Source organism: Quercus lobata, chromosome 6 (genome assembly GCF_001633185.2).
Source record: "Quercus lobata isolate SW786 chromosome 6, ValleyOak3.0 Primary Assembly, whole genome shotgun sequence".
NCBI lineage: Eukaryota > Viridiplantae > Streptophyta > Magnoliopsida > Fagales > Fagaceae > Quercus > Quercus lobata.
Genome location: NC_044909.1, coordinates 21,735,523 through 21,749,010, shown reverse-complemented (window position 1 = coordinate 21,749,010; position 13,488 = coordinate 21,735,523). Strand labels below are relative to the sequence as shown.

At 35.5% G+C, this 13,488-nt stretch overlaps 1 pseudogene; it reads right to left on the bottom strand.

Moving 5' to 3' along the window:
• Positions 1 to 6,924: 6,924 nt before the first annotated feature.
• Positions 6,925 to 12,747, bottom strand: LOC115949976 (annotated as a pseudogene).
• Positions 12,748 to 13,488: the final 741 nt, after the last annotated feature.

Sequence of the window (13,488 nt, the reverse complement as noted above, 5' to 3'; positions counted from 1 at the left end):
ACAACATGATTTGTATGAATTTTTTATTTTGTATAAAGTAGAAACAGTGAAGCACTACTTTTCTATTAAGCCGTGCGACTTGAGCTAACAAATTTAATTCTATTGTAATATTCATTTTCCAGGAAGGCACATGTTTGCAAGTTAAGGTTGTATATGGAATAGAACTTTAATGTGTTTCTTCCTAATGCTAATTCTTATCATCAACCAATGGATTGTAATCAAATTAAAATAGAAATTGGATTGTAATCAAATTATGATTTTATCGACTTCGAAATTATAAGAGAAGAAAAATTATATATATATATTGTAAGAACTCGATTTGTAACGACCCAAAATGATATTGGGTTCGCACGTAAAAAAGGCCCAAATAATATCATTTGTAGAGTGTGGGTTTGAAAGGCTAGGCCTTGGTCACCAGACGGTGGTTTGTCGTGGTGTTCATATAGAATTAAATCGTATTCGCTCGAGGAGTCTTTCTCTTGGAGGCGGACTGGGAGGCCCTGGTTCTTAGCCATTTTTCCCAGCCCTCTTTCTGGACTGCTTGCTTCCCTTTTTATATTAGCCTGTATCCATTATCCTATGTCCACGTGTAGGGTTGACTTTCCAGGGCTGATACTTGTCCCATCGGCCCATACCCAAAGTGGTTGGGAGTGGTTGTAAAAACTGAAGAGTATGGTCTTGTCAGGTGCAGAATGCTTTACTGCAGTACTGACAGCCTTTTACTTGTACTGTTTCCGCACTGTGATCACTCTTCCTTTTAGGAGCATTTATGGCATGCCGAGCAGGAGCTCGTCCTCGGCCATTTCCTTAGGCCGTTCTCGACTCTCATGGTGCATCCTCGGCCCTGCATCTCTTCGGCGCAGGCCTTGGGCCTTAACATGAAATGGGCTGGGGTCACAAACTCTCTAGCCCCACAATTTATTATATAAATTTTAATATCAAAATTAAAGTAGATGAATATGTAAAGTTAAAACTGCCTAAGATGAATTTGTAAAGCCAATATATATATATATATATATATATATGTAAGGGCTCGATTTGAACCGACCCAAAATGATATTGGGTTCGCACGTAAAAAAGGCCTAAACAATATAATTTGTAGAGCGTGGGTTTTGAAATGTTAGGTCTTGATCACCAGACGGTAGTTTGTCGTGGTGTTCATATAGAATTAAATCGTGTTCGCTCGAGGAGTCTTTCTCCTGGAGGCGGATTGGGAGGCCCTGGTTCTTGGCCATTTTTCCCAGCCCCTTTCTTGGCGCATCGACCTTCACATTATATGGCCCTCCTTGGTTGATCTTAGCCCTCCACTTGTTGATCAGGCAGGTGCCTACTTCAGTACCCGTCCCATCAGCTGTCTCCCCTTACTTTTTGTTAGTTGCGATGATCGAAGTCGTCCTGTTCAGACGTCTTTTCTCATTAATTTGGTTAGGACGTTGGCGGGTGCATTTAATGCGGAGAGGACGTATTTACCCTGAACCAGTTTCGCACCGTACCCCCACGTGGGTCCCATTCTGCTCGTATCTCCTTCAGGGGGCTTTTTGGGGGTAGCCTTCAACGAGATGTTGCTCTTCCTTTTGAAGTCTTAGAGCGCCGAGGATAGGGTCATCCTCGGCTGTGCCCCCGGCATTTCGGCATTTCCCCATTCTTCCTCGACAAATACCCTTCTCGGCACGGGCCCTGGGCCCTAGTAGAGCGTGGGCCGGATCATAAGTTCCTTAGCCCCACATATATATATATATATATATTTATTTAAAATCTAGAATTTTTTTTTTTAAGAGATGCACTTACTTTATGATGACAATGAATTAGAGATGAGAATGAATTAGAGCCCTGATTAATCTAATATCCATTTAAAAATTATAGGAGAAGTAAAATTATATATTTTTTCTTCTTAAAATCTAAAAATTTAACAAAATTTCTGCAATTTGATGAAGCCACGTGGCACAATCACGGCGTTTAAGTCTAATTTTCATTATATATAATATGATATGATATGATATAATATGATATATATTTATATATTTGAAATCTAAAAATCTAGAATTGTTTTTTTTTTTTTTTTTTAGAGATACACTTATTTTATGATGACAATGAATTAGAGATAAGAATGAATTAGAGTCTTGATTAATCTAATATCCATTTAAAAATTATAGGAGAAGCAAAATTATATATATTTTTTCTTAAAATCTAAAAATTTAATAAAATTTCTACAATTTTGTGAAGCCATGTGGCTTGTACGATGCACGGCTTAATAAAAAATATTTTGATAATATAATTAAATTTAATAACAAATAAAATGAATAAAGAATTAATTCAAAATTTAAGATTAAAAAATAAATTGTACTTGTACACTTAAAAGAAATTTAATTTTTATTTCTTATTTTGATATTTAAATCATTTATTTTAGTGTTGATTTCATTCAAATGGTTATAAGTTATATAAACTCTAAACCAGCATATGTATACATATGTTACTTTCTAAATTAATAATAAATAAAAATATAATACTCTAACTTAATGTAACATTCTAACTTACTAATAAATAAATATAACATTCTAACTTAAAGTAATGTTTGTAATTGTATTGTATTTTAGCCTTTAAGAACACATATATTTTTTTTTTTTATCATAAAAGAAACACAGTTATTAATATTATACATGAAAAAACAATGAATTCAATAATTGAAACGGTTGAAACAAAATTAAGCCAAAACCTCAATTCATTAATGAAAATATATCCAAATTTTTGAACTTACATAGATATTTGGACGAATGGATACTCTCGTATCCAATTTCATGTTTGACAGCAAATTTTGCTTTTATTAAAGAATATAGATTACATAGAACAAAGCATCAAACAAAAACCATAATAAAATATTGATGTCAACAACAAATAATCATGTAATAAGAAATTAAAAAATACAAATATATTGCTTTCTATATTGACTTCTAAAAACACACTAAAATGTGTGATCAAACATAGAATTTCAGTCTATTTATAAAACTTGTTGATAAAAATCATATTATATATAATAAAAAGGCAACAAATACACAAAATCTATTCAATTTGATGAAAGAAAAAAAAAAAATACCTGCAAGGTATTAGGTAGGGCAAAGAGGAGAAAGGAAGAATATAGAAAATAATTGTAAAATACATAGTAGAAATAATGAAACACCAAAAAACTGTTTATATATAGTGGGAATTTTAGGTTGTGAAGAAAATGATATGAACAAAAAGAAGTAGTTTAGGTGAAACTCAAATACTTTTTTTTTTTTTTAATTTTATAATATGATATGATATAGACATATAGATTTTTTTTTTTTTAACCTTTACTAACCAATTTTTTTTTATATTCATTCCGCGATCAATACCTTCACTCCACAGAATAGGTTAATTGATTTTCTTTTATTTTTTGTTTCGTTTTGTCCATTGTTTTGTCTCTTTCTGATTTCAATTTTTAATTACTTAACAGTGCACAACTTTTCTATTTGATTTTCCTTCTATTCTCATGTTTTTATATTATTTTTAGTTTAACAAATCCCTAGCTAGATCTAATTTTTTTCCTTTTACGTTTTTTTAAAGAAACATTATTTTTGCATTTTTTTTTTATCTCTCTTTTTTATTTAAATTCTATCCTTAGGTAATTCTATTCTATTGATTTTAGGATTTATTGATAACATTTTAGATAGACACAACTGTTATTGATTTGTCATATTTATCCAAAATATATATATATATATATAAATATATATATATCTATTCTTAAAATCTAAAAATTTATTAAAATTTCCATAATTTGGTGAAGCCATGTGGAAAATTTCTACAATTTGGTGAAATCAAGTGGCGCAACAATGGTGTCTAAGCCCAACTTTTATTATATATAATATAATATGATATGATTCCTCCCCGTGTGTATATCCTCCCAATGAAAGTGCTTTTTTCATCTTCTTCTTTTTTCTTTTTTAATTCATGGGAATGGCTATACTTCTAGGTACACAACTACACATTTTAATATTTTATGCTTTGGATTTTTTTCTTTCTATCCTATTATTTTAGGTTTTGTTGATAATATTTAGATAGTCACAATTGTAGGTTGTAGTTGTATGGCACCAACCAACTAAATTTACTTTTCAAAGAAGAAAACCAACTAAATTTAATCTCTTTTTAAAATTTTACATTTTGTTGAATGTAGGTAGCAAAAACACTTATTTTTTAATGTATGTTGTATGTTTGTTAAAATTGCTTTTTTATAATACACTGCAAATACAAATAAGGATTAGATGGAGAATTTGGATTATAATACATTACACTTAAAAAATAAGGATTAAATGGATTAGATGAAGAATTTAGAGTGTAATCAAAATTAATATTTTTATTAACTTAGAAATTATAGCAAATAGATTAGATGAAAAATTTGGATTGTAATCAAATTAAGTGTTTTATCAATTTAGAAATTATAGGAGAAAAAAAATTATATACATATTTTTAAAATTTAACGAAATTTCTTCCATTTGGTGAAACCACTTGGTGCAACCACGGTTTCTAAGCCCTATTTTTATTATATAGTATATGATTTAGCAAATAAGCTACCTTCTCCGAATGCATAATTTTTAGCAATTCGCCCAAATTCAAAAGATGGAATCAATCTTATTCTTATACAAACGTTGTCGTTTACGGTAAAATAAAAATAAAAAAATAAAAAACCAAAAACACAAGGGATTCAAGATATGAACAAGTCTAACGTTGGCACACAACGTTCACGGAAAAAGCGAAAAAGAAAAAAATATATATATATATAAATATATATATATTCAAAATTCACAAAAATTACAAGAGGAAATAAACTCTATCTTCAGATTGTTGGAATTATTGTACAATTTTTATTATTATTATTTTTTTGTGATCATGTAAACAAAAAGACAAACATCTTGTATAATCAAGAACACAAATAGATGCTGTAAATATAATCAACAAACATGATCTAAACACAATGCCTAATACAACAAATAAAAATTTGTAAAATAAATAAAATTAGTCACCTTCAGCGCAAGCACCCTAGACGGGTCCCCACCTTTTCTTGTGGAGAGTATGCACTAGCCGAGTGGATTGAGGCAAAGGGAATGTTGGTAAGGTCATATTCTCATGTAATTGGCATATCCTATGAGTCTATGACAAAACACACTTTACTTATATTTAGGTAGATCTAAGTGGATTCAAAAATATCATAAAGTACTTTAAAGAAGTATATCAAGCAGTAGTATTGAAGACATGAAGAGTGCACAAAGAAACAAGTTGTGAAAAGTTGAAAATCGGGATCTCAACGCCTATCTCAATAGCTCTATTTGTTGAGAATAATGAAACTTGACACCTCTCAATCTTTCGAGTTTCATAGATTCCGAATTCTTATATCTGATTTTCAACCTATGATGACAAGATTTTTCTAGGTTTCATTCTCTAACTTACTATATGATATAAAAGCTTTATTTTACTATTGTCATTATACATAGAGACATTCACAAAGAATCTACATGCATTTTGTAAAGCTATTACATTCTTATGCGTCTTAGGATTTTGTAATTAAATTGCCTTCAATCCTAAGAGTGTTTAGTAAAGAACTTTGCATCCATTAACGAACTACAGGTTGCTGGGAGTTCGTTATAGATTGGAAATTTGTGCATTGAAGAAGTCTCTAGAAGATCAATTCTAATTGGAGATTAGCGTAATAGTTTAACTATAGATTGGTATTTTGGGATAGGCAGGACAGTGGTAAGATTTTTTATCCTTATAATTGCTTGTTCTTGATTAATGGATTCTTAAGAGTGGCAAAGATTCCTTATACCTTGTGAAAGTTTTCCCCATTAGTCAACAAATTACTGTTTCAAATTTAATTTCCACTGCATCTAGATTAGATTTGTGGTTTGTTTGTGCCTTCACGTTATGTGCATAAAATCTAAATAATTATCAACTTGAGTAATTAAATCAATTAATTGAGATCAATCTATAACCTAACAAATGTAAATAGAGTCGTCACCTAAATTAGGTCTTGAAACCATAAATACGAGCGCTCCTTGTGGAGAGCTTGATCTTACTAGAGCATGTGTTCAGAGTTTAAGTATAGGGATGAGAAAGTGTTAAGCATTCAACCCCACTCGATCCATAGATCAGCCTCCAATCATTGTGTTCCACATCTTAAGTCTATCAAAAAGTCCTCTAATTGATTATTCTATACACACACACTCTAAGTCAACCCTAATATACATCTAGCATCCACCCTAACATTCATCTAATCAGGGTATGTCACATATATCTCATTGCATCATATGGCTTCTCATATTCATCATCCATCTCATCACATCATCATCACATGCATGTCAACATGGTATATGTCCTTGTGAGATGGAGGAACTTCACACGGAGGTGTGGTTTCTTCACTCTCCATGTGTACCCTTGCCTTTTTTTATCTTTTTTTTTTTTAATCTTTTTTTCTCTTATTTAAATAGAATACTTTATAACTAGTTAGGCCATTTTGATAATCTTTAGTTTACCCGGAATAATAACTTTATGTTGATATTATCTAAATGTTTAATTCATAGAGACAACAATTCTCAAGAATCTCAACAAATTTTGCCAATAGGTGAAGTGTGATTTTTAAAATTGTTTACCCAAATAGACACAAAGTGAGTAATTACTAAAGTTACTAAATTAATAAAGTTAGAGCTTCAACATCAAATGTACTAAAATAGCTAAAATGTTAAAGCATTTACATCAGTATCTATGTGCAAAATAATTTATTACTTCTCTTTTGTTTCTTAATACAATTATGTCCAGTAAATCCTTATTTTAATTACTATGGCTTTGATTTCAATTGAGTGCTAAAATGTCAAGTGTGCAAAGTCATGCAAACATAGTACATGCACAGGTGGTTCACAATTTTGCATACTTCCTGATCCTTGCACTGGTATCTTTTTCATGCTCCGGCATTGGCAAGTTACAAAGAAGAGTAACCCTAGATGATGAATTGATGATACCAAGGATTTGCTTTGAGTTTGAAGGATCAACCTTCCAGACTTGCACCTCCCACACCTACTCAAAATTGACATTATTTGAAAAATAAGTCTTAAAATTAGAATATAAATCCTATATACCGCTTTTTGTGTTCTACTTTGTGTTCCACTAATTACAATTTGTCATGTGTATTTATTTTTTTTCCATTTTAAATTTTGACTATTTTATAAGAAAAATTAAACAAATACATGACAAGTTGTGATTAGTGGAACAAAAGAAATGGTATAGAAGATTTGTATTGGTCTTATATATGTTAATATATTAATTAACATATATACTCCAAGAATTTAATTAATATCGTTAATAATAAAAAAAACGTATAAAGGGGGAGAATAAAAACTGAAGATGTTGCATAGTTTTTCTAGAAAAGCTTGTAGTAGTTTGGTTTTATGTCATAGGAAACCCAGTTTTTCAATATGAGCTGGCTAATGGATATATGGAATTGCTATTAATAAAATAGAATTAATAGCAGGAAAGGAGGGAGGATGCATATGGATAAATGAAAATTATAGTAACTAGGGTCTTAGAATGCAACTTGCGGTAAAGAAGATTCTAATTCGAATGGGCCGATATATATTGGAAATTATCCAGAATTAAAAATAAAAGAACCAAATTAGTTAGGTAAAATATCTAAAGTACTCTATTTTTTATATTTCATAATTAAATTTAACAATGTAGTTGCATTAACAATTAAATCAGAATATTGAAATAATTATCCTAACCTTGTTTTGCACTTGTTAATGAATCCATGTGTAGGGACACGATTTTTAACGACCCCAGGATGGTATTGGGTTCGCACGTAAAAAGGCCCAAACAATATAATTTGTAGAGAGTGGGCTTGAAAGGCTTGCCTTTAGTCGCCGGTCAGCGGTCCAGATTTTATGAGAGCTCATACAAAGGTAGACTTGGCCTGAATAGCTAAGCCTTACATCGATGTAGCCCGAAGGGTTTGACTCCTCGGAATTAGTCCGAGGAGCATCACATTCTTCTCATTCTTCTTTTTCTAGCCCCCCCCCCCCCTTCTGGCTCTCTTCCCCTTTTATACCAGCGTTTACTTCCCGTCTCTCGTCTACGTGTCAGTTTTTCCCTTTTTGGGGGTAATGACTAGTCCTATCAATCCATACATCAGAGTGGTTGGGGGTGGTTGGGAAAAGTTAAACAGCAAGGTCTGCAGTATGGGCTTGTCAGACGCAGGGCTCCACATTACGGTGTTGGCAGCTTTCTTCCTTGTACTGCTCTGGTACTGAGTTTGTCCTTTTCTTCAGGCATTTTGTGAGGTGTTGAGCGGGAGATCGTCCTCGACCACGTCCTTGGGCCTTCAAGGAGCTTTCATCGCACGTCCTCGGCAGTAGGGCTCCTCGGCCTGGGCTTTAGGCCCTTAACACAAAGTGGGCTGGGACCTCAGATTTTGGGCCCCACAATAGCCCCTCAAAATCCTGCTGCCCGATTTTTTAGTTGGGGAGGAGGGTTTTGGTGATGTTGGGCCCACATCATGGCTCATTCAAATTCTGTACTCTACTAATATTTGTGTTTTTCCATTAACATGTGAGACGTGCCAAATTCAAGAGGCATTCCTTTAGTCACCCATGCGGGGTCCTTTGACGTTTCAGTATTCGAGGCGCGCCTTTATGAGGATCTTCAGATCCTACGGCTGCGGATGATGTTGGAAATTGAGCCAAGTCTGCCTTGTCCGTAGCATTCCTTGGAAAGCTGCACGAATTGAATGCCACCACCTTACCTTTTGTATAAGTAGGATAGAAGGTTATTCTCCTTACATACAAACCCTCCGGCTCTCTTCAAAACCATAATCCTTTAGCTATAATCACAGTTCTCGTATTCAGTGTTATCCACCCTTTGTGCAATATGTTTGAGACACGGGCGAGGGTAAAGGAACTACATCCGCCACAGAGGCGCCAGGTCCTTCCGAGACTCAAGGTGACATGGTCTGGACAGGGGAGGCACAGATTCAAGACAATCTTCCGTCTTGACAAGGGGGAAATGGTATTTCTCCCTCTTTCAGTCAAAATCCGAAGCAGGTACTGGTCACACCAGATTCTTGGTGCGTCAGGAGTAAGGTTTTCCGCCATCAGCGCCGTCTGCTCTATCGCAGGCGTGGTTATGTGGAGGCTCATCAACTTCCGACTCCCTGCACCTTTTCTTCAACGGTGCTGGCCTCAAATTGGGCTCCCTGCACTTTTTCTTCAACGGTGCTAGCCCAAAGTCGGGCTCTCTGCACCTTTTCTTCGGCTTTTTCTTCACTCCCTTGTATCTTTTCTTTTCGCTTATGTAGTTAGTTTTAGTATGAGTTTTTTTAAGCTCTTTCATTGTACGCTGTACTGTTTCTTTGTCTTAATAAGAAATGGATTTGTTTCCTTTTAAATATTTTTCTTTTTCTGCAACAACTACTTTGTGAATGGGATACTACATTTATATTTTCTTTTAATGATACTTAGAGCAAGAAACCTTGAAACATAATCCTATTAATTTGAACTTATCGTCAATATCAAGTGTAATAATGCTAACTCACAGTAGGTTAAACTCACGAAACTAACCGAGATAACAGCTGAGTGCTCCGCAACATGTGCAAGGCAACCGCCCGAGAACGATAAACCCTAAATAAACCGTCCGAGAGGGTTGCCGAGCAGTGAGGGACATTGGCCGTGTTTTTGATAATACCTGACCCTATGATAGTCGCATCAGTTCCTTTGGTATTGAGGATCCGAGGGTAGACTGGGGATCCCATTCAGTCTATGGGTCAACCCCACTATCAATGGGTAACTCCTTTCCGGGGTGGATTCTGAGTGCCGTATAACGTTCAGGTTGTGTCCAAAACTTGTAGTTTTTCTTTTAAGTAGTTGGTTTCCCCATAGGCTTGAGTCCGAGGACCATACGAGGCCTGGGTTCTGTCCAAAACTTGTATATTTTCTTTTTAGTAGTTGGTTTCCCCATAGGCTTGAGTCCGAGGACCATACAAGGCCTTGGTTCTGTCCAAAACTTGTAGTTTTTCTTCTAAGTAGTTGGTTTCCCCATAGGCTTGAGTCCAAGGACCATACAAGGCCGTGGTTCTATCCAAAACTTGTATTTTTTCTTTTAAGTAGTTGGTTTCCCCATAGGCTTGAGTCCGAGGACCATACAAGGTCTTGGTTCTGTCCAAAACTTGTAAAAAATTTTTATTTATTTATTTATTTATTTTTCGAAGGTTAGCCCCTCGACCAAGGTGGGGAGAGTTTGCTTGAGGTTGGAAGCCCCTAGAGCTGCTCGTGCCATTGGCACTGCAAGGCGTAGCCCCTAGCAGAAGTTTATGTCGGACCAATAACTGCATGTCGCTGGAAATGGAGGAAACTTCGCGGACCTCTGCTTGATAGAGACTTGACTCCACCGCCACCTGCGCCAACGTGCAAGCCTTCCCACAAACGGCGCCAATTGTAGGGACACGATTTTTAACGACCCCAGGATGGTATTGGGTTCGCACGTAAAAAGGCCCAAACAATATAATTTGTAGAGAGTGGGCTTGAAAGGCTTGCCTTTAGTCGCCGGTCAGCGGTCTAGATTTTATGAGAGCTCATACAAAGGTAGGCTTGGCCTGAATAGCTAAGCCTTACATCGATGTAGCCCGAAGGGTTTGACTCCTCGGAATTAGTCCGAGAAGCATCACATTCTTCCCATTCTTCTTTTTCTAGCCCCCCCCTTCTGGCTCTCTTCCCCTTTTATACCAGCGTTTACTTCCCGTCTCTCGTCTACGTGTCAGTTTTTCCCTTTTTGGGGGTAATGACTAGTCCTATCAATCCATACATCAGAGTGGTTGGGGGTGGTTGGGAAAAGTTAAACAGCAAGGTCTGCAGTATGGGCTTGTCAGACGTAGGGCTCCACATTACGGTGTTGGCAGCTTTCTTCCTTGTACTGCTCTGGTACTGAGTTTGTCCTTTTCTTCGGGCGTTTTGTGAGGTGTTGAGCGGGAGATCGTCCTCGACCACGTCCTTGGGCCTTCAAGGAGCTTTCATTGCACGTCCTCGGCAGTAGGGCTCCTCGGCCTGGGCTTTGGGTCCTTAACACAAAGTGGGCTGGGACCTCAGATTTCGGGCCCCACACCATGTATTCGAATTCAATTGGAAATCAACCTCTAAGAAACTATAGCGAAGTTTCACCCTTAAAATATGTACCAATTAGTTGAGGGACACCAGAATTTTCATAAATGTTGATGTGATCAATTGTTAAAAACGTATAATAAAAGTGGTGTAATGATCAAACCATCTCAAAGTAATATTGTTTCAAACACAACTTGCAACCTTAACCACCTATTCTTTAAAATTACAGTGAAAATAATTGTCCCTAAATGTTGATTTGCATGTATACACATCAATTTGAAAAGTCAAAACTGTTGGGAGGAGCATGGCACCTTGAAGTCTGGCCCTTATAGGACTTGTATTTGAGCATTGAAGGAATCCTATTTCATATAGAAATAGGTGTACCAATTGCACAAGAAATCAAAGACTTCTATTTCTAATTGAATTAGGAGTGTGGCAAAGCTTTTATATAAATCTTGTACATGTGGTTTCACGTAGATAGAGAAAAAGAGAGATTCAGAGATACTAAAAACTGAAGCACAGTTTTGAAGCACCAAGAGAAAAAAGAAAAGGTAATTTTTCCTTTGCTCAAAACATACGAGGAAGATAAATTGGAGGTTTTTCTAGGATGATTATTTGGCTGCTACAACCACAGAGAGTTGAAGTATTCAGAGTGAAAGATCTTACTACCGGATTTTGTGGTGAGGTTGTATTTGTTCCTAGAAATATTATTGTATTTTCCCAATTTATTGTGAACTTAGGTTTTAGGTATAACTTGGGTGTTGTAATCTCTATTTTATTATAATGGATTGATTAAATTTGTCTCATGATTTTTCCCTCTACACTGGAGGGTTTTCCACGTAATTTCTTGGTATTCTTGTTGGTTGATTTTTTATCACTTACATAGATTTCTATTTTTTATGTTGCTTGGATTGTATTTAATTTAATTCACACATAGACATGGATTTATCCCAACAAAAGCATACAAAATATTTGTGGAGGGAAAGAATTATTATCATTATTTTCAACAAAATAGTATTTTCAACAATAATTTTTTTGTTTCAACAAAATAAGCGGTATCCAAACATATAAGTACCAAATTAAAGCATAAATTATGTAGGGACTGAGTGTAATCTAAAATGAGCCCACCTAAATGGTTTTGCCAACACTAAGAGTGGTAGCCTCTGCAAACACAGGGTCACCAAGCTGAGCAAGCTTCAGATGGCTGATGCTAAGATGAACACCAGCTATTCTTTGAGAACCCGAAGCCATGTGGGTTCCTAATTAAGCTTGCCATAGACTCAGAAATCAGTGCTGATACACCTCCATGTAGCATCTTGAATGGCTGTACTTGTTTCCATTTCATCAATCATGTTAATTATAATTACAAAAAAAAAAAAAAAAAAAAAAAAATTAACATAGATTAATTAATTTAATGAATTAGAGAGGAATAGTGATAGTGGTAACCTGACAACAAATCTGAGTAAGATGAAGGCAGCCGGTAACTTTTTTGTGGCGAGACATGTTCAAAATGGAACCCCACCGCATGAAGCAGAGCATCGATAGCCACAGTCAAGGACGATGATGATTTTATTGCTACTGTTTTCTTTTCCTCCATGTCTGTATTGGTAATTATTGTCTTTGTCGTTAAGTAACTAACTTGTAAACTCATGCATATGTATGGATACACTTGAAGATATACAATAAGATGCATTATATAATTCCTATTGTAAGGACTTGATTCGTAACAATCCCAAAATGATATTGGATTCGCACGTTAGGGGCCCAAACAATATAATTTGTAGAGCGTGGGTTTGAAAGGCTAGGCCTTGGTCACCGAACGGTGGTTGGTCATAGTGTTCATACAAATTTAAACATATGTTCGTTCGAAGAGTCATTCTCCTCGATACGATCTGGGAGGCTCTGGTTCTTGGCCTTTTTCCCAGCCACTTTTTCTGGACTGTTTACTTCTCCTTTTATACTAACATTTACCCCTTCCTCCAACGTCCACGTGTAGGTTCAACTTTCCAGGGCTGATACTTGTCCCATCAGCCCATACCCAAAGTGGTTGGGGGTGGTTGTAAAAGCTGAAAAGCATCGCTCTGTCTGGCGCAGAGTATTTAATTGCAGTAATGGCAGCCTTTCCTTTGTCATTTGTCGCCATATTGTCCAGGGGTCCTTTCTTTATCAACACGGATGTGTTCGGTCCTTCCTAAAACAGTTCCTATACCGTTCTTGCCCTTTCTTTTAGGAAAGCCTTGGGGATGCCGAGGACAGAATCATCCTCGGCTATGTCTCAAGGCTACTTGGACTTTTATTATATGTCCTCGGCTATATCCCACCTCGGCTCGGGCCTTGG